We start from the raw sequence: 22478 nt of genomic DNA on the forward strand, positions 1-22478 counted from the left end.
GAGAGTGAATCTGATTTTAATACATAATTAAAGTAGGGAATAGAGATTCTGCTAAAAGCAGAAATCACACAGAAAGACTAAATTTTATAGAAAAGCCTAGTTATAAATGTGTCAGAAAGGCTTAGAATGTTTTCAAAAGCACAATTTTATAGAGTGGTATTAAAGCAATTTTTCATACTGACTTTATTCACTTATTTTGTGCTTGTATTACACCAAACATTCTGATGGACATTTAAAATGGAAAAAACGCATAAGATAGAATTCTTGTCCTCAAGTAACAAACATTTTTGTGGGAGGGATGAGATAAGAACAAGACAAAAGTGACATTGCAATTAGTTCTCTTGTACAATTGTGTCTTAACAGATCAGAAACAGAAGGGTTAGATCATTAGAAAAATATCAGGTTACTACATTTATTCATATATTTCACTCTTCCCACCAAAATGTGGATTAAAGAAATAATTTGCAGGGATAAAATAAATATTTCAAATATTTATTTGAATACTTGCAGACAGTGTACAATGTAGTGATGATGTGAGTAATATGGTATAAATAAACTTACAAATAAAAAGTAGTAAATGAAATAAAACACTTATACAGTTTTAAATATAATTAACTTAAAATATCCTATCCTTTTTATTTTGGTAACATTTTTATGGGAAACATATATTTCCATAAAAAGACAGAATAAAACATTTTCCTTTATTCATCAATGTTGTGACTGAATGTACCATTGCTAAGGACAGATGTAAACAGTGCTATTATTGAGAGAAAAGATATTGACTGATGAGGGCAAATAGAACTCACAGGCAAAGTACAGTGAATCCAAAGGAAATTACCATTTGTCTATTTCTCACCCATAGGATGGTTGCTTAACCCCATCACACTCTTTATAACTTTTTTTTTTCTTTTTACCATAATGGAATCTGTTTCCTTACAGGATATTTGTTTTAGCTACTTGATTCTTTTACCTTTTATTTAAAAATTACCACCATCACCCTCAAGTCCAAGGCCAGAGATCATAATGAGCTGAAATGAAAACAAAACAAAACAAAACAAAAACAAAGCTATAAATAGCCTAGTGGTTATATGCATGGACTCTGGATATAAAACACTTAGTATTGAATCCCAACCCTATGAGCTTTGTGACCAAGACAAACTATTCAGCTTGTCTATACTCTAATATCCTCCCTTGTAAAATGGGAAAAGCAATAGCACCTACCCACAGTTTGTTAAGCTTTAGTTGCACATGTAAATCTAGTGCTTATCTCATAGAAGTTGTTATATAAATTTATGTTATTAATATTCATATATCCAGGAATATAGTTACGTGGTCATTTAGAAAAACTAGACAATTAAATCTTTTAACTTTTTCATAGGTTCCACTCTTAAAGAGAGTGACAGTTTTTTAATTTTGCTGTTTTGTTTGTTAAATATAATATATAGAAGGGATATTTTACTGGTGCAAGAGAACTTAAACTAAATCCATGTAAGCCATATAAACACTTTGACAAACCATACTGCAATGTAGTGATATATGATATATGTGGTATTTTTGCAGAGGGAAAAATCTTACTCCCAACTTGGTAAGATGAAACATGTTGAAAATTATAATGTACATATAATGTACAAGCATAGTATACTAGTATGTTTTATTGGATTAAATACAGGTAGATCTTCATTTTTTAAGTATATAAAGCAAAACAGAATATGTTCAAAAAATCTAGTTAATTAAAATGAACTTGAAAGTATGGAACAAATAGAAATAACCTTGTTTTTATGACCCAAAACAAGTCAGAACTTTGCTAAAGTAGAATAGGGAAATGAATTAAGTGAGCTAATGGATCACTGCTTTCGTTCACTAGATTAACTCCTTCCCCATTCCCAATAAGTATTTATTCCACCTGCAAGAATAGAAATGATACTTGGTTTTGAGACTTGCCACATTATACTATATACTAAGATTATGTCCGTTGTCAAGATTAGAAGGATTCCAGGGGATATTGTCAGCTTAAGAGAATTTCATTTACCTAAAGGGCCATTGGGAATCCCAGAAGAGAATGTTTTCTAAAAGTCAAAAAGAAAGTGATGTTAGAGAAATATATATTTTGGTTACTCAATTCTAAATGTGCTGATTGTCAGACTTTCATTTTTAGTATTATAAAATGTGTCATTATTATGAAGTTTTATATATACATTTAATGTATATGAAATACATTTTTCTCCAATGTTTTCTGTTGCAAATATTACTTCTGTGAACATTCGTGTGAATGTCACTTAGTGAACTTTTGCAAGGAGTGAGATCACAGAATATACCCAGGAGTGGAATTGCTGGATCGCAAGCAATGCCTTATCAACTCTTCTTGATCATGCTTAATTGCTTTTAACTGGAAGTAAGGATTGTAGATACAGGTTATTTTCAAAATCTTTCAAATCACCCTGCACAGAAGGCTGTGTACAATGATAAGATTGGGGTAACTTGGGGCTGCCTTCTCAGTAGTCATCATCTGTGGCTCTGTACCTATAGAAAGTCTTTGATATCTGCACAGAGAATCTTGTCTCCAGTGCTGGCAAAACTTTTGAAAATAACCTTCTGATGTCTTGTATTCTAAATGCCTACTTCACTTGAATTTTTAATTTTTCTATTTTAACACCTTTATCCTACTGTAACTTCATAAGTGCTGTGACAGACTATGAAGATAAGCTCAGAATGACCCTCTCTCACTCACAGTATATTATTCTTTTTTTTTTTTTCAGTATATTATTCTTAAACTGAATGTATTTGCCTAAGCCCTCTTACTTTAGGGTGTTTTTAATTTTTCCTTATGAACATTTCTTATCCTAAAAAATAAGTTCTTCTCAGACCACTTTGTCCACTCTTTCAGTTTGGTTTCTCTATTATAGATTAAACTTAAGCTAACTTTTATGCTGCACTATAATGAAGTCTGCAATTCAACTGAGAGGGCACTGAGAAATGTTTCATTTCAATGGAAATATTCAGTAGAATAACAAGGAGTTGTAACATACAGCCTTTGCTTGGTGGTTTTTAAATTTATATGTATTAAGTTACTCCTGGGAGTTCCTTCTTTTCAAAGCTATTACTGCTGCCCAATAAGAATCAAATGAGAAGTGAACTGTCTGTACAAGAATCAATTTCTTGTTTTACACACACACAGAAAGTCAATCAGCTTCATGATATTGACTAAAGTTGGACTTTAAGGGGGTTCCATCAAAAAATATCTTTGCAACTTCCCTCCATTCTACTGAAATATATTCCATTTCATATATTGAAATTTATCTTACACAAGTTAGGTTTGTTTTTTGTGTTTTTTTAAGATTAAACACCAACTGGCTTATAATGAATCAGACTCAGATTTAGTGTTCAGACCACCATAACACATGATCCTCAGTAATCTAGGCTGTTGTGCATTAGGATGAGAGGCAAACAATATTGTGTCTTAGAAAAGTGTTGTGCAATTCCTAATTCATGCCAAAGCATAGAAAAGAGAAGAAAGAATTATGTAAATATATATTAAATGTGCTCTAAGTCAAGGTACAATATATAAAATTAAAAATCATTTATCTCCATCCTCATCCTGAATCAAAACATAAATATTTTCATATGAAGATGTTAAATTTAAAAAAAGAAAGAAAGAAAGCAGAAGTTTCAACATTGTTTGTACCATCAAGGTCTCAAAGATCAAGATTTCCTAGATAAAATGCATAGATACAAAACCCTGACATTTATATTTATAAAATAATACACAAAAAACTTTTTTTACCTTTAGGTAATAATATGTATGAATGCTATTGAATCCAGGCACTCATACTAATTAGAAAGAGTCTTCCCTTGGAATAGATTAAGATATGCAAGTGAAAAATAGATATTTAAAAAATATTTTAGCAGATAAAATTTTGAATTTTATGTATCATTTTTGGGATTTAAAAATATAAACAATGTAAGGAAGTGATATCCAGATTATCTAAGCCTTGCTACCCTAGCAAGTTCCTCTAGAAATTTTTTGTGATTTAATTGAGAAAACCTTGTACTTCACTAAGTTTCTGCAACTCTTTTCAGGTTTTCTTGTAATAGAGAACTCTCAGACCAAGAAAATTCCCTGATTCTTTTATTCTCTTCTGTATTTATTTATGTCTGATTTTCTTAATTATTTTATAAAAATTAAAATATGCTGATTATAGCAAGCAAATACAATCTAAAGATAAACCAAAAAGCAGTTTATCTTCCTGATTGCTCTCTTTATACTCCCTTGGTATATACCCCCCATACCACCCTCTACTCAAGTGTATGATGTTCTATATTTGAAAGGAAACATTTGTCATTTCATCATGATATTCTTCATTGCAGATAGTCATTGTTTTCTAATAAAATAGTTTAAAGCTAATGAAAAGAGCTTTCTTAATGTTTCTTTGGGAACATGGTGCAATTCAGCATTATGAGATCATGAGCCATGCAGTTGACTTAGAGGTTTTCAAGTCCTTTGTGAAAAGAGAGTCATCAGACTGACAGAAGGGGCCCAATGACTGGCTGATAGAGATGAGCCTGAGCATGAGGCAGGAGGGACAGACATAGGCTTGACTATCGTTAGTTCATTAGCCCAGAATTTTTTTTTTGAACCCGGTATCAGCTGTGTACAGATAATTCCAAGATAATGCTATCCTAGAAAATAAAATATACTAAGCTATTATTTGTGATGGATCAGTATACTAAAAATACATTTAACCAGTATACTAAAAATACATTTATTTTTATTTTCATAAGAAAAAATTAAAAAGACAGTGCTCTTGGATGATATCCTAAAAACACAGTTATGTAACACTGATTTTTCAGAACCTTTTAAATATCAATAATAGTTATTCCTGGTTTACCACATATTGTAAATATGGCTGTGTGTGGATTTATGAACGACATGACATGCATGTTTCTATACTACATATATGATAAAAAAAAAAAACAAAACTCCACCCAGCCTATCAGTGTGGAACAGAAACTTTTCTTGGACCACTGATTTTTTTTTTTAATATTTTATTTGTCCATTTGACAGAGAGCCAGAGAGAGAGCACAAGTAAGCAGAGTGGCAGGGAGAGGGAGAGAGAGAGAAACAGGCTCTCCGCTGAGCAGGAAGCCCGATGCGGGGCTCAATCCCAGGATCCTGGAATCATGGCCCGAGCGGAAGGCAGCCACCTAACCAACTGAGCCACCCAGGCACCCCGGACCACTGATATTTTTAAGATTCTTAAGCTATTTACTAAAAATCTGCTGCTCACTTCCTGCCTTATATATAGTGACAGATTTCTAACTGGTATTAGAGGTGTTTACTACCTCAATCTACATATTTATGAATACAGTTTGGTTTATACATATTCAGTTATTCTTACACTTGGATAGCTATCTCCATAATGTTGATTTACAGATGCGCTGATAAAGAAATATGTGCTTGAATATAAATCAAAGTAACATGATTTAAATATTAAATTTCAATTTTGATTGCAAGTTTGTTTTCTGGTAGCTTTACTTATTTAATAGAAACATAATTTACAAAATGGCAGTGTGCCTGTGATTTTATAAAGTTCATAAGGATAAGTTAAGAGTGCATATGGGAACAAAAATTTAACTGAAAGAAATCTAACTAAAGAAATCTTGGGAGAATGGATACCTGTATAACTCTACAAAAAACATAAAATAGCGGTTACAGAGAATCACAAGCTAAACTTCAGTTGCATAAAATTCACAGTTCAAAAAACAAGGAAGAGTAACCATGACATTGAGAGAAAAACAGAATACTGACAGAGCTTATCTATCAAAGGTCTAGGTAAACCTTTGTTTCCATGATTTCTATAGGCAGAGTGATTTTTTTAAGAAAATGTAGGACAACATTGTTTTATCATCCCCAGGACTTCACTATCATTGACTGCTCGTCTTTATTCTAAAAAAACCTGTTCAGTTTTAAATAATGCTGTATTTACCTTCTACATTTTGGGAATATGCTATCCGTTTTAACCATTTTTCACAATTTTCTCCTTTCTACTTTTAATTTTACTTTCAGATCTCTGCTCTCTTCCTGAACACCTCCTGATCACTCATAACCTTTCATGACAGCAGACCTTCAGAAGTCTGTTTCTTGCCTTTCTCCAGTCACTGAAACAGGCCTATTAAGGTTGTCAGATAAAGATACAAGATACCAGTTAAAACTGAGTTTTAGATAAACATGAATTTTTGTTTCATATAAGTATGTTGCATGCCATAGCTGAGATACACTAATACTGAAAGTAAGTATTCCTTACTTTTCTGAAGTTCAAGTTTAAGCTGGAATCCTTTATTTTACAGGCAACCCTACTACTGGGCCATTGTCACAATGCAGTGTGGAAGTGCCATTCACAGCAGACTCCAATTATGACACATTTTTATGAATGACTTTGTCCCAGAAGAGGATGTTTTAGATGATGATCTTCACTGCTCTTCAAAAGAGGCAGGAGTGATGGCAATAATCAGAAAGTACCATAATTTGGTTCCCATTTGGGGGTTTAAACTCACCTTGAAGGAGCTGGTTAATTTTTTAGCAACTTAGATGAAACTTAGGGTAAGTCTCATGATATTTCTGTTTATTTGGGTTTTTTTTTTTTTTTGAAAGATTTCACCTATTTATTTGAGAGAGAGGTGGGAGAAAGGGAGACTAAAGAGGGAGAGTGAGAGGGAGAAGCAGACTCCCTACTAAGCAAAGAACCTGATGTGGGGCTCCATCCCAGAACCCTGAGATCATGACCTGAACCTAAGGGAGATGCTTAACCTACTGAGCTACCAGGTGCCCCATTTCTGGTTATTTTTCAGTAATCAAAAACTTTTGGTGATTTTTATTCACAAACAGTTTTAGTTCAGTAGTTACTGTGTCCAGTCCAGTCTAGAATAATGATCAAATACCTGTAGCTTTTTAATTTATGGCTTCACTCCTTCTCTAGCACAGACCTTCTAAAGACTACTTTCCAGAGAAGGAGAGCTTCTCCTCTATTTGCCATTCAAAAGTCTGCCTCTGGTTTCTTTGGTTTGAATGTAAGTGGGGAAGGAGCAATGGAGGAGAAGAAGTGGAAATTAGGGGTGAAATATTTATGAATTTTCCAGGACTAAATTATCTGGCGTTGGCTCCCCTGGACTTGACATATGTTCTAAATAGACACTTTAAAGGACACATTGAGACTTATCACTTGATATGAATTTCTAATTTTAAACTCAGTCAGTGGGGTCTCCATCTGCCTAGTTTTTGTTTTTCTTTTTAATCTCTTCTTTAGCATTACACAAACCACAGTCCCCTCCTGAGTTACTTTCTGCTGATTTCTTTCTACCCTTCTTGGTACTCTTTTTGGAGAGCAATGGAATAGCTACAGTGATTATCTTTTAGACTCTCATTTACTAGTCATTATCAGTCAACTCTGACCTACAACTCTAAGGATCACAATATAGGCTTTTTCCATGAGCTTACTGAGCCCCATTCACTTGGCCTGAGATGGAGAAAAGTCATTCCCCTGCTCGGTGCCTATGATGGAACTCAAAATGCATCTCTATTTTCTTACCCCAAATCTTTAGACCTTAATGCGGATAAGGGAAAGTAACCGTGAAAACACATTTTGGCACTGTTCTTTACAAATATTGAATTAATACCAAGCATTGGATGTGAAAAGATTGCTTTCTATTTCCTAGGCAACTTGAGTGAAACTAAAACAAAGCCAAAGACTTAAAATGGTTTAATTTAATATACTATTATGAGTTTAATAATGGTTTAATTTAAATATGCTATTAAATGTGGGGGGAGAGTCAAAATGGCGGAGAAGTAGCAGGCTGAGACTACATCAGGTAGCAGGAGATCAGCTAGATAGTTTATCTAAACATTGCAAACAACTACAAATCCAACTGGAGATCAAAGAGAAGAAGAACAGCAATTCTAGAAACAGGAAATCAACCACTTTCTGAAAGGTAGGACTGGCGGAGAAGTGAATCCAAAACGACAAGAAGATAGACTGCGGAGGGAAGGGCTGGCTCCCGGCAAGCGGCGGAGCAATGGAGCACAAAATCAGGACTTTTAAAAGTCTGTTCCGGGGCGCCTGGGTGGCTCAGTGGTTTAAGCCACTGCCTTCGGCTCAGGTCATGATCTCAGGGTCCTGGGATTGAGTCCCGCATCGGGCTCTCTGCTTGGCAGGGAGCCTGCTTCCCTCTCACTCTCTCTGCCTGCCTCTCTGCCTACTTGTGATCTCTCTCTGTCAAATAAAAAAATAAAATCTTAAAAAAAAAAAAAAGTCTGTTCCACTGAGGGACATTGCTCCAGAGGCTAAACCGGGGTGAAGCCCACATTGGGTCAGCATGACCCAGGTCCCAGAGGGTCACAGAAGGATCAGGGGTGTCAGAGTGTTGCAGAGCTCACAAGTATTAGAACGGGGAAGCCGACTACAGAGACAGAGCCAAGGAATGAACTCTCAGCTCGGGGTTACCTTGAACTGGTCCCAGGCTGGGTGAGCTCAGAGTGTGGCTAGAGGCCGGGGATATGGGAGTGATTGGGAGCTGTTCTCTGGAGGCGCACTGAGGAGTGGAGCCCCAGGCTCTTGGCTCCTCCAGGTCAGAGACTGGGAGGCCGCCATTTTTATTCCTGTCCTCTGGAACTCTACAGAAATCATTCAGGGAACAGAAGCTCCCGAAAGCGAAGCGAGCAGATTACTTAATCCGGCCCCCAGTAAGGGTGGTGCAATTCTGCCTCAGGCAAAGACACTTGAGAGTCACTACAACAGGCCCCTCCCCCAGAAGATGAACAAAATATCCAGCCAGGACCAAGTTCATCTACCAAGGAAAGCAGGTTCAATACCTAGGACAGCAGTGGAATTCCAGAGGAGGAGAAAGCAAAGTATGGAACTCATGGCTTTCTCCCCATGATTCTTCAGTCTTGCGGTTAATTCAATTTCTTTTTCAATTTTTTTTCCTTTCTTTTTTCTTCTTCTGTTAAATTTTAAAAAACTTTTACACTTTTCTTTTTTAGCGTTTTTTACCTAGGTTATCTAATATATATATATATATATTTCTTTCTTTTCAGTATTTTTTCTTTATTTGTTTTCTTTTTAAAATTTTTTTCTTTTTTTTTTTCTGAAACACTTTTTATCCCCTTTCCCACCCCAAGATTTGGGTCTCTTCTGATTTGGTTAAAGCGCATTTTTCTGGGGTCTTTGCCACCCTTTCAGTATTTTGTTTGATCCTTCATATCCTCTTATCTGGACAAAATGACAAGGCGGAAAAAATCACCACAAACAAAAGAACAAGAGGCAGTACTGAAGGCTAGGGACCTAATCAACACAGACATTGGTAATATGTCAGATCTCGAGTTCAGAATGACAATTCTGAAGGTTCTAGCTGGGCTCGAAAAAGGCATGGAAGATATTAAAGAAACCCTCTCTGGAGATATTAAAGCCCTTTCTGGAGAAATAAAAGAACTAAAAATCTAACCAAGTTGAAATCAAAAAAGCTATTAATGAGGTGCAATCAAAAATGGAGGCTCTCACTGCTAGGATCAATGAGGCAGAAGAAAGAATTAGTGATATAGAAGAACAAATGACAGAGAATAAAGAAGCTGAGCAAAAGAGGGACAAATGGTTACTGGACCACGAGGGCAGAATTCGAGAGATAAGTGACAGCATAAGACGAAACATTAGAATAATTGGGATTCCAGAAGAAGAAGAAAGAGAGGGGAGCAGAAGGTCTATTGGAGAGAATTATTGGAGAGAATTTCCCTAATATGGCAAAGGGAACAAGCATCAAAATCCAGGAGGTGCAGAGAATCCCCCTCAAAATCAACAAGAATTGGCCCATACCCCATCACCTAATAGTAAAATTTACAAGTCCTAGTGACAAAGAGAAAATCCTGAAAGCAGCCCGGGAAAAGAAGTCTGTAACATACAATAGTAAAAATATTAGATTGGCAGCAGACTTATCCACAGAGACCTGGCAGGCCAGAAAGAGCTGGCATGATATATTCAGGGAACTAAACGAAAAAAACATGCAGCCAAGAATACTCTATCCAGCTAGGCTATTGCTGAAAATAGAAGGAGACATAAAAAGCTTCCAGGACAAACAAAAACTGCAAGAATTTGCAAACACCAAACCAGCTCTCCAGGAAATATTGAAAGGGGTCTTCTAAGCAAAGAGAGAGCCTAAAAGTAGTAGATCAGAAAGGTACAGATACAATATACAGTAACAGTCACCTTACAGGCAATACAATGGCACTAAATTCATATCTCTCAATAGTTACCCTGAATGTTAATGGGCTAAATGCCCCAATCAAAAGACACAGGGTATCAGAATGGATAAAAAAACAAAACCCATCAATATGTTGCCTACAAGAAACTCATTTTAGACGTGAAGACACCTCCAGATTTAGTGAGGGGGTGGAAAACAATTTACCATGCTAATGAACATCAGAAGAAAGCTGCCGTGGCAATCCTTATATCTGATCAATGAGATTTTAAGCCAAAGACTATAATAAGAGATGAGGAAGGACACTATATCATACTCAAAGGGTCTGTCCAACAAGAAGATCTAACAATTTTAAATATCTATGCCCCTAACGTGGGAGCAGCCAACTATATCAACCAATTAATAACAAAATCAAAGAAACACATCAATAATAATACAATAATAGTAGGGGACTTTAACACTCCCCTCACTGAAATGGACAGATCATCCAAGCAAAAGATCAACAAGGAAATAAAGTCCTTAAATGACACACTGGACCAGATGGACATCACAGATATATTCAGAACATTTCATCCCAAAGCAACAGAATACACATTCTTCTCTAGTGCACATGGAACCTTCTCCAGAATAGATCACATCCTGGGTCCTAAATCGGGTCTCAACCGGTATCAAAAGATTGGGATCATTCCCTGCATATTTTCAGACCACAGTGCTCTGAAGCTAGAACTCAATCACAAGAGGAAAGCTGGAAAGAACCCAAATACATGGAGACTAAACAGCATCCTTCTAAAGAATGAATGGGTCAACCAGGAAATTAAAGAAGAATTGAAAAAATTCATGGAAACAAATGATAATGAAAACACAATGGTTCAAAATCTGTGGGACACAGCAAAGACAGTCCTGAGAGGAAAATATATAGGGGTACAAGCCTTTCTCAAGAAACAAGAAAGGTCTCAAGTACACAACCTAACCCTATACCTAAAGGAGCTGGAGAAAGAACAAGAAAGAAACCCTAAACCCAGCAGGAGAAGAGAAATCATAAAGATCAGAGCAGAAATCAATGAAATAGAAACCAAAAAAAAAAAAAAAATAGAAAAAATCAATGAAACTAGGAGCTGGTTCTTTGAAAGAATTAATAAGATTGATAAACCCCTGGTCAGACTTATCAAAAAGAAAAGAGAAAGGACCCAAATAAATAAAATCATGAATGAAAGAGGAGAGATCACAATCAACACCAAAGAAATACAGACAATTATAAGAACATACTATGAGCAACTCTACGCCATCAAATTTGATAATCTGGAAGAATTGGATGCATTCCTAGAGACATAAAAACTACCACAACTGAACCAGGAAGAAATAGAAAACCTGAACAGGCCCATAACCAGTAAGGAGATTGAAACAGTCATCAAATTCTCTGAACAGGGGCGCCTGGGTGGCTCAGTGGGTTAAAGCCTCTGCCTTCGTCTCAGGTCATGATCCCAGGGTTCTGGGATGAGCCCCACATCAGGCTCTCTGCCTGGTGGGGAGCTTGCTTCCCCCTCTCTCTCTGCCTGTCTCTCTGCCTACTTGTGATCTCTGTCTGTCAAATAAAAAAAAAAAATCTCCAAACAAACAAAAGCCGCAATCCAGACGGCTTCCCAGGGGAATTCTACCAAGCATTTAAAGAAGAACTAGTTCCTATTCTCCTGAAACTCTTCCAAAAAATAGAAATGGAAGGAAAACTTCCAAACTCATTTCATAAGGCCAGTATCACCTTGATCCCCAAACCAGACAAGGATCCCACCAAAAAAGAGAACTACAGACTAATATCCTTGATGAACACAGATGCAAAAATTCTCACCAAAACACTAGCCAATAACATTCAACAGTACATTAAAAGGATTATTCACCATGACCAAGTGGGATTCATTCTAGGGCTGCAAGGTTGGTTCAACATCCGCAAATCAATCAATGTGATAGAACACATTAATAAAAGAAAGAACAAGAACCATATGATACTCTCCATAGATGCTGAAAAAGCATTTGACAAAGTACAGCATCCCTTCCTGATCAAAACTCTTCCAAGTGTAGGGATAGAGGGCACATACCTCAATATTATCAAAGCCATCTATGAAAAACCCACCACAAATATCATTCTCAATGGAGAAAAACTGAAAGCTTTTCCGTTAAGGTCAGGAACACGGCAGGGATGTCCATTATCACCACTGCTATTCAACATAGTACTAGAAGTCCTAGCCTCAGCAATCAGACAACAAAAATAAATTAAAGGATTCCAAAACGGCAAAGAAGAAGTCAAACTATCACTCTTCGCAGATGATATGATACTATATGTGGAAAACCCAAAGGACTCCACTCCAAAACTTCTAGAACTTGTACAGGAATTCAGTAAAGTGTCAGGATATAAAATCAATGCACAGAAATCAGTTGCATTTCTGTACACCACCAACAAGACAGAAGAAAGAGAAATTAAGGAGTCAATCCCATTTACAATTGCACCCAAAACTATAAGATACCTAGGAATAAACCTAACCAAAGAGGTTAAGAATCTATATGCAGAAAACTATAAAGTACTCATGAAAGACACTGAGGAAGACACAAAGAAATGGAAAAATGTTCCATGCTCCTGGATTGGAAGAATAAATATTGTGAAAATGTCGATGATACGTAAAGCAATCTACACATTTAATGCATTCCCTATCAAAATACCATCCATTTTTTTCAAAGAAATGAAACAAATAATCCTAAAATTTATATGGAATCAGAGAAGACCTTGAATAGCCAAAGGATCATTGAAAAAGAAAGCCAAAGTTGGAGGCATCACAAATCTGGACTTCAAGCTCTATTACAAAGCCGTCATCAACAAGACAGCATGGTACTGGCACAAAAACAGACACACAGATCAATGGAACAGAATAGAGAGTCCAGAAATAGACCCTCAACTCTATGGTCAACTCATCTTCTCAAAGCAGGAAAGAATGTCCAATGGAAAAACGACAGCCTCTTCAATAAATGGTGCTGGGAAAATTGGACAGCCACATGCAGAAAAATGAAATTGGACCACTTCCTTACACCACACACGAAAATAGACTCAAAATGGATGAAGGACCTAAACTTCTCACTCCTGAGAAAGGAATCCATCAAAATCCTTGAGGAGAACGCAGGCAGCAACCTCTTCCACCTCAGGTGCAGCAACATCTTCCTAGGAACATTGCCAAAGTCAAAGTTAGCAAAGGCAAAAATGAACTATTGGGATTTCATCAAGATCAAAAGCTTTTGCACAGCAAAGGAAACAGTTAACAAAACCAAAAGACAACTGACAGAATGGGAGAAGATATTTGCAAATGACATATCAGATAAAGGGCTGGTGTCCAAAATTTATAAGGAACTTAGCAAACTCAACAGCCAAAGAACAAAAATCCAATTAAGAAATCGGCAGAGGACATGAACAGACATTTCTGCAAAAAAGACATCCAGATGGCCAACAGACACATGAAAAATTGCTCCACATCCCTCAGCATCAGGGAAGTACAAATCAAAACCACAATGAGATATCACCTCACACCAGTCAGAGTGGCTAAAATTAACAAGTCAGGAAATGACAGATGCTGGCGAGGATGCGGAGAAAGGGGAACCCTCCTACACTGTTGGTGGGAATACAAGCTGGTGCAACCACTCTGGAAAACAGCATGGAGGTTCCTCAAAATATTGAAAATAGAACTACCCTCTGACCCAGCAATTGCACTACTGGGTATTTACCCTAAAGATACAAACATAGTGATCCTAAGGGGCACGGGCACCCGAATGTTTGTAACAGCAATGTCTACAATATCCAAACAATGGAAAGAACCTAGATGTCCATCAACAGATGACTAGAGAAAGATGTGGTATATATACACAATACTATGCAGCCATCAAAAGAAATGAAATCTTGCCATTTGCAATGACGTGGATGGAACTAGAGGGTATCATGCTTAGTGAAATAAGTCAATTGGAGAAAGACAACTTTCATATGATCTCACTGATATAAGGACGTGGAGATACAACATGGGGGGTTAGGGGTCTAGGAGAAGAATAAATGAAACAAGATGGGATTGGGAGGGAGACAAACCATAAATAACACTTAATCTCACAAAACAAACTGAGGTTGATGGGGGGAGGGGAGTTGTGTGAGGGGGGCTGTTATGGACATTGGAGAGGGTATGTGCTATCGTGAGTGCTGTGAAGTGTGTAAACCTGGTGATTCACAGACCTGTACCCCTGGGGATAAAAATATATGTTTATAAAAAAAATAAATTGCAAAAAAAAAGGAAATAAATATTTTACAGAAATATAAAAATAAATAAATAATTAAATGTAGTTCCCTGGGGGGCACCTGGGTGGCTCAGTGGGTTAAAGCCTCTGCCTTTGGTTCAGTTCACTATCCAAGACTCCTGATATCGAGCACCACGTCAGGCTCTCTGCTCAGCGGAGAGCCAGCTTTCTCCTCCTCTCTCTCTCTCTCTGCCTGCTTCTTTGCCTACTTGTGATCTCTGTCTATCAAATAAATAAATAAAATCTTTTTTAAAAATGTAGTTCCCTGGATTCTTTGATATTCTTAGAATCATTAGTAAAAGTTCTGGATTTAGGTTAAAATTATCTACTAAAACAATGTCTTTGGATATAAACTATCAACTTAAATGATGTCATTTGGTGCAAAGCAGATTGCCACTGATTCATGATGTAGTCAAATTAAAATGTATACGGATGTCCTCAACTCATTTCTGAATAGTGGCTGAAGACAGAAATATTTTATGGATTAAATCTTCTAAAGAAAGGATACTTAGATGGGGATAATAATATGTAGGTCAAGTTTTGATGCATTTGCATTTTGTTCTAGGAAAGGGAAAAATTCAGAGTATAAAAATATCAGATAGTGCATTGGCATTCATGGAAGGATACTGGCATTAATAAAATTTACAATGTTTTTGAAGAGAAGTAATGAGAACTTCTCTGCAGCTTTAGTAGCAATGTATAAAAGCACAATGAAAAATGGTATTTTAATTTTCATACATGACCTCCACTAGAGGTGTTAATCCTGTGCTAGACCCTATAATTCTTCCAACTGTTTAAAGTGAAAGAAAAATGATATCCCATGTCTTTCGTAGATAGACCATATATTTTGCAGAGTCTAGAGGCTGGGAGAATCTATTAATATATTAAAGACCAAGGACCATGGGGCAAAATCCAGCTGTTTTTTCATTGAACAGGATATTAAACAATGGATTATTCTATCAAGTTATAAATAAGTGCATATTCTGCATTTAAAAATAGATTAAAATGGGGGTGCCTTGGGTGGCTCAGTGGGTTAAGCCTCTGCCTTCGGCTCAGGTCATGATCCCAGGGTCCTGGGATCAAGCCACACATCTGGCCCTCTGCCTAGCAGAGAGCCTGCTTCCCCTCTCTCTCTCTCTGCCTGCCTCTCTGCCTACTTGTGATCTCATTCTCTCTCTGTTAAATGAATGAATGAAATCCTTAAAAAAATAGATTAAAATGTAAATTTTTAAAAATTTGTTCATGTTTACCAACATTCAGTTATTAAATTTTTGAACATATTCAAAATAGCCAAAGCATTTGCTAGTAGTCAAAAATTTTTGCACAATGTGAATTTAGAGGATGGAAAGTATCTCTGAATGGAAAAGAAAGTTGGATTTTGAAATAAGAGATGTTAGTGCAAAGAAACCTAATGGAAGCTGAATATGCTTTGTATCATTATTATGCTGAGAACAATGAAAGGTCATTTTTGGAACTAGGGCAGGAAGTCAAGGCATCAACAAGAGTGTTAAGAATTACCCACCGTATCAAGAAGTTGAATGAGATATAGAGGTAATGAAGAGTTTGCAACATGAATGGCAGATAGGCAGGATGACCTGAGGAAAAGGAAAAGAAATAGGACAGATATTGAGATTATTGTGGAGAAAAAAATAAGGATAATGGACAAGATGTGAGATGTCAAAGGTGTATGTAGCTATAATGACTTCTTGAATTCTCCCTCAGGCCCACAGATGAGAAGACTGCCTTGTTTGGAGCTGTGGTAGATCTGGGTAGCAGCAAATTTTCTAAAAGATTATCTCTATTTTTTCCAAATATAGAGGGAATCTAAATTAGTGAAAATCAACACTGGGTGCAGGTTAGATCAAACTGGGGACTTTTTTTTTTTTAAGATTCTATTTATTTATTTCACAGACAAGTAGGCAGGGAGGCAGGCAGAGAGAGAGAGGAGGAGGCAGGCTCCCCACTGAGCAGAGAGCCTGATGCAGGGCTTGATCCCAGGACCCTGGGATCATGACCTGAGCCGAAGGCAGAGGCTTTAACCCACTGAGCCACCCAGGTGCCCCCAAACTGGGAACTTTTTAAGAAGCTTTGGTATATGGGTCTTACCCCCAAATATTTTGATTTAATTAATTAGAAATTAATCTAATTAATTTTGATTTAATTTAATTCATTGTTAATGAATCCAGACATCAATATTTTTATGTAAAAACTTCAAGTAGATTTAGGGTTGATAACCACTGCTCTAGATGAGAATAAAAGTGGATGTGAAAAATATCTTTCAGTGGACAGATAAAACATAACTTAAACTGTTGGCTACCAAGTCTCTCATAAAGTAATTTTTTCCTCAGGATGAGTACTAACATAAAGTCCATGTAGGAGAGACTCACCCCAAAGTCACCTCATGCTTTATTATCTTAAATACATTCATTTATGAATGCCAGATAAAGATCAGGAGCTCAAAATCCCACAAGAAGCCATTTGGGAAATTAATAACGCAAGCAGCCTGTGGTGGAGTGGCATTAACCCTGAACTTCAGTGTAAAGGAAGATCTATAATGGTGCATTCTGGAAACCACAAAAGGGGGCACGAGCTACCGAGGTCCTGCTGACTGTAGCCATCAAAGTAGACTGGCAACCCCATATCACTACACATTTTTATTTAAAAAAAAAAAAGGTCTTGAATTTTTATGTGAAAATTTTCAATGGTTGAATATTAGGAAGAAATTCAATGTTTTCTGAATACCAGTGGCCAAACAACACATCCATAGGCTTGGCGTGGCCTGGGAAATACAAGTTTGAGAACACTGCTCTACATTTATCTGCATGTCTCAAAGAGGGCCCTTGTCCACAATACCTCAGAATTACCCTGGACTCCTGAATCTGCTGAGATGCTCCCAGCCTGCTTCCATGAGCAGTCTTTATTACTCTTTATATTCACAACCCTTATTTCTGTGACTCTACAGCAACCTTTTAAAAATCTGCTATTCAGTCAATTATGTAGTTGTTCTTTTTGTAAGGAAAGGACATGTTACAACTTATACCTCTTATTTATTTATTTATTTATTTAATAGACAGAGATCTGCCTATTTGATAGGCAGAGAGGCAGGCACAGAAAGAGGGGGAAGCAGGCTCCCCACTGAACTGAAAGCCCGATGCAGGGCTTGGTCCCAGGACCACAAGATCATGACCTGAGCCAAAGGCAGAGGCTTAACCCACTGAGCCACCCAGGCGCCCCACAACTTACACCTTTTCTTTTAAAATGATTTCTAAATAGTGTACCCATTCCCTCTCAAAAAGAGAAACTTGGGATAGTAAATTTTATAGTTATTCATTTATATATGGTAAGTAAAATAACAACAAGAAACAACCAATTGTGGGTTTGGTGTTTTGTGGTTTTTCTACTTACTTGATTAAATGAGCTAGATATTGTGACTCTGAATGCTATACTAAGTGAAAGCCAACCTATTTTTCTTTCATATTATATGGAAATACATAACCAGAAAAATTTTTACAAAGTAGTCCCTTCAGGAGCTGGACCTTAATTCAACTCCCCTTGAACACAGGCTGGACTTAGTGATTCATTTACGCCAAATAGAGTATGGAAAGTTAAAACTTACTGGATACCATCTTAACCTAGTGATCACGGGTAAGATTACCAGTATAATTAATTTTGATATCATCTATTCTCTGAAAAATGGGATGAAGAGGGCACCTCACCTCTACAGCATGTAATTATAAGAAACACCACATAAAGCCAAGTTGATGTACATTCTACAAAATACCTAACAGTAATATTCAAAGTGGGAAGGTCCTGTAAAAGAAGAAAAGATTAAAGAAACTGTCACAAACTAGAGTTGACTAAGGGGACGTGATGACTAAATGACATGCAGTATCCTGGATTAAATCTCGGGAGAGAAAAGATAGAAAAATGGGTGAAATATTGATAAAATCTGTCATTTAGTTATTAATATTCTACTAAAATTAATTCCCTAGTTTTGACAAATAACCTGTGGTTGTTTATGTAATAGGTTGGCATCAGGGAAATCTGGATGAAAAGGATAAGGAAACTCTGTACGATCTTTGTAGCTTTTCTATTACACAGAACTTATTCCAAAATGAAAAGTTTATTCCTAAAAGATAATACTCTAACAGTTTTTAAACATAGGAATATGCTTAAAATGATTAAGCTGCAGACATATAGTTGAATTTTACACTACCTGTAACTTAACCTTCAGAATAGACAGTAATGATGTTCACTGAGAGAAAGCATGTTTTGAACTGTTAATGCTCAGCATTGTGTTGTTCAGAATAGTTGCTAAACAAACACTTGTTACATAAATAAATGGATAATGTTTGGTTTCTATTTTACATTGTAAACTCAACACTTTGGCCTTTACCTGTCATTTGTTTATATAACCTGGATTGCTAGTTCATCCAAAAGGTGTGGTTAACTACCAGAAACAAATAGCACTCTTTTATATGAATTACTTAAGCCTTTATGAAAATAAGCTAATAAGCAAAATAATAATAAGGAATATCGTATTTAGAGGTGAATATATGGCCTATATATAGCAAAAACTGTCTGTTTCAACTGTCAAAGGCTTTTAATAAGTAAATAAAATACTTTAATAAAAGTAAAGCTTTGAATCACAATTTTCCTCTGGACTTGCTCTCTTTTGAATGAAAGAAATAGGGAATTTACAAACATGTAATGCATTAGCAGCTGGACCTTCCTCCCTCCTATCATTGTTTTGTTGTTATTGTTGAAACAAATAGAGCTTAAATTTTTGGGTTGGGAATTGATAGGCCCTCTTCCAATTCTCCTTTAATTTTTTATCTCAGGTTTACATTTTTGCTTGTTCTTTGTGAAATAAAATTACTATTGGATTTTTCAACTCTATTTAGACACTATTTGCAACTTGCCTCTAACATAATTTGAAATTATGAAGAAAAGTTTTCCCAGAGTGATTTGTATTTTTCATGTACAAACCATTTTTAAGCAGTTATGAAGAAATCATTGCTTTGTATGCTTTTCTAAATTTGCTGTGTTTTATCATATCCAAGATACAACTTTAAGTCATGAAAAGAAAATGACTGGTTTCTTTTAAAACCAGTGTGTTGGGAAAAACACTCGAATCGCAAAAAAGTTAAAATTGTTGGGCTAACAGCAGAAAGAAGCTTATGCAATGCTAATAAAGCTTTTAAGGTAAGGAACTCTATAGTTTGGACATTGTAAAGGAAATTATTGTGTTACAAACATGAAGGGTCATTTTAACTGAAAACTGAGACTTCCAGGTAACTTGTTCATAGCTGTAAGTTAAGATTCCTGAGATGGGGATTGAGAAAGTAGATACTAAGAAGGTATGTAGTGCCAAGAATTCTTTCCTTATGGATATGTAATGGGTTTTAAGTCCAAAAAGAGCACTCTTGTTTTGTCTTATTATTTAAAATTAAACCTCAGTATAAACAAAAAACAAAGAAAAGAAAAAAAATGTTTGAGCACAATCTGAACTTCTAAAGATCAGTTTTCAGGATGCTCTAAAAGAAAAGACAAAATTAAATCCCAAGAACAGTTTGGCTCAGAGAGATCTATGGAGTTCCCACTGAGAAAAGTTGCCATCAACCCACACTTCGCCATTATGGTGCCTTGTCTGTTTGTCTCCCAAGACCAAGAGGAACCTGGTGGCTAGATGTCCTCATTGCCTAAATGCTGAGAGGACAAGGAAACAAGGAAACAGTGGGAATTGTTGCATGTACCTAAGCAGGGTGATCTGCTGCATCTATATCACAACCCTAGAGATAGGTACCATTCCACCTTCCAAACCTAGCCACCATTTAAGGGGAGCAACAAGATCTGTGAATCTACAGAGAAAAAAGACAACACATTTAGGTTTCATCTGTTAGAATGAGGAAATTCAGGTAGAAAAAACTATATACATCCAGTGAAATAGATTGAGGGAGACACATGAAGGGCTGAAAATAAATTTTAGAATTATTTCAGTGAATCAGATTAAATTGTACATTTAAAAAAAGGAAATTTTTGGTATCTGAAATACAATTCCATAATAAACAATGAAATAATGGAAAAGAGAATTAAATTTTGAGTTCTAAGTGGTCTAAAATATCAAGTGCAAAACGTATCTTGGAGTGTTACGGTAACAACATAGTGGAAAAGATAAGAAATATGGATAGGATTTGGATCAAGGAGACTATAGTTCTGGAAAGAAAAACAAAAAACAAAAAAACAAAAACTTCTGGTGATATTAAAGTCCAGAAAGTGCTAAAAAAATCAATAAAATTGTAGTTAATAATATTATTGTGCATAGAACAATTTATGAACTGGGAGTCCTCAAAGCAACAGTGAAATGAAGCTCAGAGGCATGTCATTAAAGGACAGCTTATATGTATATTGGAAAGTATGAATCTTTATAATGATTAGCTATTGGACTGGGGTTTCTCCAGTGATGGGGGATTGGTCTAAGTGGTTATCTTCTGCCATTTTTGAAAAGCAACTTAGGTTTTGTTTATCATTTTCAGAGGCATTTACAAGAAACAACCCAAGGTAAGTTTTCTTATGTTATAGGATATGCTAAATTAGGTTTTGCTTAACTAGTTTTGTCTGCTAGGGGAATTTTCAAGTCTGGTTCTCATTTTGCATTTTATTTTAACAGAGATGATAATTAAACACATAATGAAGATAACTTTCTCTGAGCCAAATAAGGTTCCAAGCCTGTGGCTTGAATGCACCTGAGCATAGATTGTGATATTCTGAAAATACAGTCATCTTCTTCTTCTCCCCTTCCTCCTCCCCCTCCTCTTCCTCCTCCTCCTTCTTCTTCTTCATGGTCGTCATCATGCTACAGGCTCTAGAAAATTTAAAACATTCCTGCAATATCTTTGGCATTTCTCTCATTAAGGGTAACTCTAATTCCCTTCCTTGAGTGTGTAGGAATGTAGGCCAACCTCAGGAATTTGCTTCTAACCATTACAATAGGTTAAGAGTGGCATTATGTGGTTTTTCATGCTAGAACATAAAAGGCCATATACCTTATGCTTGGCCTCCCTTTTTTTTCTCTCTCTTTTTTTGGAACATGTGCCTTTGAAATTAAGAAGTCCAGCTACCCTGAAGCAGCCATTCTAAAGAGACCACATGGGGAGTCTTCATAGGGATAGAGAAAGATACATAAGGAGGGACTCTTCTAGACTCTTGTTTGAGTTTTCATATTTTCAGCTTCCAAGAATCAATAGGTAGTTGAGTAGGCCTTCCATTACTTTACCTCTCAGCTTTCCATAAGCTCCAGGCAATACCAAGCAGAGCAGAGATGGGCTGTCCCTATCGAACCTAGCCCAAAATGCAGATTTAATAGAAGAATAAGTACTGTTGCTTTAGTTTTTGAGTGCTTTATTTTGCAGCCATAGTGAGTAGAACATGAATTTCTAAGGATTGTTTAATTAACGGTGTTTAAGAAAATAAATCAGTGGTGCTACCCAAATGACAAATGAATCAGAATGAGACTTTGACATGTGGAAAGATGAAAAGAAAAGGAAACGTAAGCGGTGAAATATATATTCTGCAAATATACAGTGAGGTATACTTAAAGATACCTTTTCTAAAAATGTGCTAAATAGGACTTTAGAAACAGAAAAATGACACTGTGAGTGACACATCTGGATAAGCAGATAAGATAAGAGTTGGAGGGGGTAGGAAAATACAGAGAAAGAAGGTTTTCTAAATGTTTCAGAGAATGAGAAGAAAAGAGAGAAGAGGAATAGAGAGAATGGTCAATGAAAATATTCCAGACACCTAAGCTTATTTATTTGGGAGAAATAATTAAGTATTTTGTTTTAAATTATAATAGAGAAATATGTGTGATTTTTGAGAGCAGATAAAGGGAAGGTGACCAGTAAAGAAATAAAAGAGTA

The sequence above is a fragment of the Meles meles genome, chromosome 5 (assembly GCF_922984935.1).
Source record: "Meles meles chromosome 5, mMelMel3.1 paternal haplotype, whole genome shotgun sequence".
Classification (NCBI taxonomy): Eukaryota; Metazoa; Chordata; class Mammalia; order Carnivora; family Mustelidae; genus Meles; species Meles meles.